This window comes from Mytilus californianus, unplaced genomic scaffold (assembly GCF_021869535.1).
Source record: "Mytilus californianus isolate M0D057914Y unplaced genomic scaffold, xbMytCali1.0.p SCAF_35, whole genome shotgun sequence".
NCBI lineage: Eukaryota > Metazoa > Mollusca > Bivalvia > Mytilida > Mytilidae > Mytilus > Mytilus californianus.
The window spans coordinates 843,653-851,069 of NW_026262685.1; positions in this window are offsets into that span (position 1 = coordinate 843,653).

The following is a 7,417-nucleotide window of genomic DNA, read 5'->3' on the forward strand; positions in this document are numbered from 1 at the left end:
ACATGTATAATTCTCGTTAGATGTTTATGAAATTAATGTCAAAGGTTTAAATCAGCAATGTCTTGGAAAAGTTTTAAAATCAATGCAGATCAATTATTTTTAAAGAAGTTATGCCCCTTGGAAATATAAATTCTATGAAAAATTGCATTGCAAGTTCTTTCAAACTTAGATTACTAACCATATTTTAATGAAATTTATATCAAAACAGCAATGTTTTGCAACAGTCCAAAAATCAGGACAGAACAATAAATTTTATAGGAATTATGCTCCTTGAAAATATAAATTCTATAAAAAAAAATATGAAATTTATGTCAAAGGCTTATATCATCAATGTTTCCGACAAGATAGAAAATCTGCACATATCAAATATTTTCACAGGAGTTATCACCCATATAAATGTAATATCTATAGAAAAATTTATTGTTACTGCTTTAAAGCCTACATTTCTTGTAAAGTTTTTATAAAATTTATATCCAAGGTTTATATAAGTAATTTCTTTTACAAGTTCCAAACTCAGTTCTGGTATTTGATCTTAAGAGGAATTATGTACCTTCAAAATATAATTTTAAATAGAAAATTGCATTGTAAGCACTCACATGCCACCTTTTCTTGTCAAAATTTTATGAAGTTGACATCAAAGGTTTATACCAGAAAGGTATTGGACAGGATTTTTAGTCAGAGGTGATCAAATATTTTACAGGTGTAATTCCCTTTAGAAATAAAAAATTATATGGAGTATTTCATTGTATGTGATTGGTGCCTTAATTTCCTGTAGAATATTTATGAAAAAGTTTTTGGAGGAATAAAGAATATATTGGAGTTGTTGCTCTGGGACGGAATAAATTTTTGCATTTGCCTGTGAGATTGGAAGGCTGTTCTTTTATTGTCAGAAAGATTTTGTTTTAAGTATGATTGAATCAGAAAAAGTATTGAAAAAATGCAAATGCCAAAATGACTAGTGATATCTTGTTTAAACTTGTTCTTGTAGAGGTAACATTTTATTTCTTACATTAATAAATTATTCAATTGCTCAACCTTAAATTAGCTTTCATTCTTAAAAAAGAATGTTTTACTAGATAATTTATGCTAAAATACTATTTATAAATGATACAAGATGTAATGCATTTACAAATGTTTTGTTCATTTTGTTCTTGGATAGCAATATCTGGTTTCAATATTCCCAATCCAGAATTATTGGATTTTTTTCACGTTTCATATCTCAGAAAATTAGATTGATTTGAAATTAGCCATATAATTTGTGAGTTTTAAAGCATAATTGAAAATAATAAGTCCAAATGAAACAAAATAATGAGATCATTTGGCATGATTGCCAATGAGACAACTATCCAACAGAGTCCCAAAGAAGGGATTTAATCAATTATAGGTCTCAGTATAGCCTTCAACAATGCGCAATCCATTCATTAAAGTCCGCTATAAAAGGTCCTGACATGACAAAGCCAACGGTCTAATTTATGATAAAACAATAATTAAAAAAAAACATATACAAGAAAAAAGTAAAATCACAAAAATACTGAACTCCGAGGAAAATTCAATCGGAAAGTCCCTAATCACATGGCAAAATCAAATGACAAAACACATCAAACGAATGGACAACAACTGTCATATTCCTGACTTGGTACAGGCATTTTCAAATGTAGAAAATGGTGGATTGAACCTGGTTTTATAGCGCTAAACCTCTCACTTGTACGACAGTCTTATCAAATTTCGTTATATTTACAACGATGCGTGAACAAAACAGACATTATAAATAAAATAGAAAGAGAGCAGTCAATGACAACCACTGAATTACAGACTCCTGGGACAGGGACACATAACATGTGGTGCGGTTAAACATGTCTGTGAACACTCAACCCGCCCATTAACATGGAATGACTTGTAACAGCACAGTATGAGAACAAACTGTAAAAATTAGTTTGAAATGACTTGACTAATCCAAACGGCATGAAGCATGCATTTTTAGCTCACCTGGCCGACAGGCCAAGCTAGCTTTTCTCATCACTTGGCGTATGTCGTTGTCTGTAGTGGTTGACTTTTGCAAAAATCTTATCTCTAAAACTGCTAGTTTTTGCCTATTATCTTGAAAAATTTAATAGATACAAATATAGATAGAAACTTTAAAAAGCAAAAATTATCAGCAGGGCTAGATCTACAAATACTTAACATGACTGTAATTGTCAATTAACTCTTTAAAGAGTTATTGCCCTTTTATGATGGATTTAACCGAAAAGTGACCATTGTTGAAGATGCATGCAAGTGAGCGACACAGGTTATTAGAGCCTGTAGTTATAAATTACACTCATTTTAAGGCAGCGCTTTAGTGCCTTTAATGGTATCAGGCAATAGCCATTTTGTGTCTACGTGGGGGTAAATACATCATCAGAAAAATCCCAAAAAGTGGAATTTGTTATACTCTGTGTTTTTTTATTGTATTTCATTGACACTGGGCAGTAAAGAATCGAACGATGTTTTTTTTTAACTTCCAAACTTTCGATATAGTTGCATTTTGCATTAAGAGCAGTCAACCGATTGACAAACCTGAATTACTTGAAAATCCGTGTAAAAGAGTTCGGATTTATTTCGAGTAGAATTTAAATCTTGAGTTATTTTTGAGATCGTTTCAGTCGTTGAAATAATGAAAAATCGACTATCCCTAGTCGCCACATGTCAATAATAACTCATCTTTCTCGTGATTCCTATTATTTTTATTTTTTCTCATTAGAACAGTTGGTACGTCGAATTGCCGAAATCCGCCTAAATTATCAATATCCATGTGGAATTTATCGAAACTTAGAGCTGTTGTAAAATCATCTGACCGTCCGACATAATTATCATGGAAGACCCATTTTCAGGTAAACAATTTCCATCTATTAGGTCCGATAAAAGTTTTGTAAAATCAGAAACGAACAGTGCCAAAGTTGAAAAATGTGAAAAATTCGATACACTCGAGTTTCTATAGCCTTCATGAGAGAAAGGTCCAGCCTTGTCTAATAACTTTAATCTATACACTAAATTATCAATAGCATTGAATGTGACAGATTTCATTTATTGAATAACATGACCACTAATAGTCTATACAACTGATAATTATTACAGTTTTGGAAGTAAGGAATTATGATCAAGTAACTGAATTGTCCACTTGATTTCCTGTCAAAAACATTTTTACCAGTAGGCAGTTCTTTTAATTTGCATTATTTTTTAAGTACTGTAAATGTTGTTATCTTTGTAGGAGAAACCATGACAACCCTTTTTCCAGAATATGTGCCAATCAAAGCAATGCTGTACCATAACACCAGGGCTGTATGCCATGGTGGGGGCTGCTGCAGCCTTAGGAGGAGTTAATAGAATGACTGGTGAGTATAACTCTAACAAAGTAAAGTTGAAGATATAGTTCTACACCTTATAAGGGTAATTTGCTGTGGTTAACTCCCCAGCAGCTTTGGACTAAGTAAATACAATAATGACTGGTTAAAATCATTGTATATGCAACTCATATGTACATAATTATGTGTCTTTTGTACATTTTTATCACAGACCTGTATACTAAATCACTATTGTGCCATTGATGTTAGCAGTAATGACATGCTAGATTACTGTAACCTACTTTAATATATTTCAATGACTTTTGTAATAATTATTTTTAAGTTGTTTGATGTGTTACAGTTTATTGTGCCGTTGATGTAAACAGTAGTGGCATGCCAGACTACAGTGGTCTATTTTTATATATTTTAGTATCTTTAGTAATAATCATGTTTGAGTTATCTGGTGGATTACAGTATATTGTGCCAATAATGTAAACAGTAGTGACATCCCAGATTACAGTGACCTACTTTTATATATTTCAGTATCTTTAGTAGTAATCATGTTTGAGTTGACCTGTGGATTGCAGTATATTGTGCCATTGATGTAAGCAGTAAAGACATGCCAGATTACATTGACCTACTTTTATATATTTCAGTATCTTTAGTAATAATCATGTTTGAGTGGACTGGTGGATTACAGTATATTGTGTAATTAATGTAACCAGTAGTGACATGCCAGATTACAGTGACCTACTTTTATATATTTCAGTATCTTTAGTAGTAATCATGTTTGAGTTGACCTGTGGATTTCAGTTTATTGTGCCATTGATGTAAACAGTAGTGACATGCCAGATAACAGTGACCTACTTTTATATATTTCAGTGTCTTTAGTAGTAATCATGTTTGAGTTGACTGGTGGATTACAGTATATTGTGCCATTAATGTAAACAGTACTGACATGCTAGATTACGGTGACCTACTTTTATTTATTTCAGTATCTTTAGTAGTAATCATTTTTGAGTTGACTCGAGGATTACAGTTTATTGTGCCATTGATGTTAGCTATAAGTAAATGGGTTGGAGATGCTTTTTGAAAAGATGGAATATATCCTTCGTGCCTGATACGATAATGCTATGCAGACCGAAAAATCTTTTTTAAGCATTGCAAATACTTCAACTTGCTATATGAATAGCAATATTTTTAGAAAAGAGAATGGAAACAGGGAATGTGTCAAAAAGACAACAAACCGATCAAAGAGCAGGAAACAGCATGTTTCAAAACAATCTGCTTTATATGTACAGTAGTTATAAAATAATCCTTAAAATAAAACATCCTAATGTATAGTTAAATACTGGTAGGATGCTATTCTGTTTTCTGCAAAAATACAAATCAAACTAAAAATCAAAAGAAAGTCTGCTAATGATCCTTTATGTTATTGAGATATTTTACAACAGATTAATTTGAGGTAACTTTCTATATAAATAGTAACATTTATGCATGGTTCAAAATAGCCCTTTCTAACCCACTTATTCGCGATTTAATTTCATGATTTTCAAATGTATTTTATGTAGTTAAATAAGAAAAGATCCAAAATTTACATATTTGTGACGATTTATTTTTTTCTTTATTTTTCTACTTGCGAAAGTTGTAAAAGGAAATCGCTCACGAAAATTAGTTGATTTACAGTATTCCATAAAAATAGTATAAAGTAAATTATAAAACTGTCTATACTACAAAATGGCCAACCATCTTAAGAAAGAATTACTTAAAAAATTAAGGTAATAATTTTGCCATAGTCCAAGGAAATAAAAATATTTTAAAAGTTGTGAAATTCTGGTTTACATTTTCATTAATATCATGTAATTATACACACTTTAGAGAAAGAATGAATATTTTGTTCAATTATGATAATACTTGTGAAGCAGGTTAGATGTTTAATGTTTTTGTTGATTTTTCTTTGTTGAGACAGATTAATACATGAACTCTTGTCTATCATTAAAGGTCCTGAGTTGACCCCTAGATTTGTTTTGGTTTGATGTGTTGTTGGATGTCTCTTGTTTTTAATATTTCTACTTGTTCAAAGATTTTCACCAATAACTTTAACGCAGTATTTTTATATTATTTTTATGTTGTGTAAAGCTGAATCAATGCAGTATAATAAGTCTATTTATTGGAAAATGTATGTAGCAGCATTCTTTTTTGCTATATGAACCCCCAAAAAAATGGAACCACACACCCCCCCCCTTTGCACACCCCCACCCCAATCTTTTTGATCCCCCCTCTTGGAGTATTTACTCCCAAACTCAATCCCAGCCTTCTCTTTGTGGTATGGAACCTTGTAGTAGAGAGATCCATACACTTAAACACAAGTTATTGTCTGGAAACAAGAAAAATGCTTGTTTTTGTTCCCTTTTTTGCCCCTTATTTCTTCATGTTTGAGGCAATTACCCCCAAACTCAATCCCAGCCTTCCCTTTGTGATATGGAATCTTGTGATATAATATCAGAGAGATTCATACACTTACACACATGTTATTGTCCGGAAACTACAAAAATGCTTGTTTTTGGCCCCTAATTCCTAAATGGTTGAAACCATCACCCCCAAAATTAATCATAACCTTCATTTTGTGGTATTGAACCTTCTAGTACAATTTCAGAGAGATCCATTTGCTTTAACTAAGTTATTGTCCAGAAACCAAATGTGTCTTCGGACGACGACGACGCAGACGACGACGAAGACATCTTAGCATTATACGAACCCGAAAAAATGTTTGCGGTCGTATAAAAATGTGTATAATGAACAGATTTATGTGTTCAACTTTTACCACACTTAAACGAGCTGTTTTTGTTTAAACTATGAAGTCTGGTTGACAATGATTGATAAAATAGAAGATTAGTCATCTGTAAAAAAAAAATGGGTCAATTTCTTCTCAAATAGAGAGCATATATATTAAGGTTGATTAGCTATAATTCAATCTGTCCTTCCTATGCTTCTGTTACATGTATAAAAAATTATAATATATTAAAATGATACGGTATCATCCCACATTAGCGGATTTGCATACGATCGTTGTCTTAACATTCAATTTTAAATATAGTGTAAACCACCGTCACATATAAATGTTATGACCCTTAAATTTAAGTAATAATGAACTTTTTTACTAAAGCAGTCTTATCTTTTAAAGTATCTATTGGCACTGTTATATGATACACATTAAAATACAGTATAGCACAGATACAGGACAAACAACTAATGCAAAAGTAACTCCTTGTAAAACTAAGGGATGAAGTCATGTGTTCCCGATTAGTAATCAGTTCCTGTTTCACCAGAGCCATACATTCATACAATAATTTTAGACACGCGTATGTATTGTCATGTATATAGTTTATTTGAGGCTTTTTTTTTGTTTCCTGAGCAGCAGTATCTGTTAATGTAGTTACCGCAGCCAGTTTCTTGTAGCTGCGAACACACTACTCAGCTTTCCAAAGCATGTGCTGTCTTTCATTTTGTTGATCACGTTTTAAGTCAGCCTATTTTAACTATAATAGACTGTGCATTTTTTTTTTATTGTGGGTTTAGTTTTATTAAATAGAGTTAAGATACTGGTAGTCTAACGGGACGTTTATAAGCACGTTAAACTGGTTTATCCCGATTAAATTGTGCGTCTGTACCAATTCAGGCTATTTCAACCATGTATTCTTCGTTGTTATTTGTCTTTGTTTGTCTGACTAATTTTTCAGAGGAATTGTTATTCAATACCAAAAAACTTATCAATGATACCAGGCCTACAATAATGTATGCCAGACTACCGTTTCGTCTACAAAAGATTCAGCAGTGATGCTTTAGTCAACAAAGTACGAGAGTTGAGGACCACAAATTCTTAACAAACTTTCTAAAAGGTTAACAAAATAAAAAAAAGACTATTCCAATGTCACCAACCAACATAATGTCAGCGGGTTGGTAACTGCATTCTCCATTGCCATATCTAACTAGATATATAAATAATAATAAAGCATATCAAAATTCAAATGCATGTAAAGAGATTTGGGGTTTACCTCGACGAATGAAAAAAAAACCAATGTATACATAATAAAAAA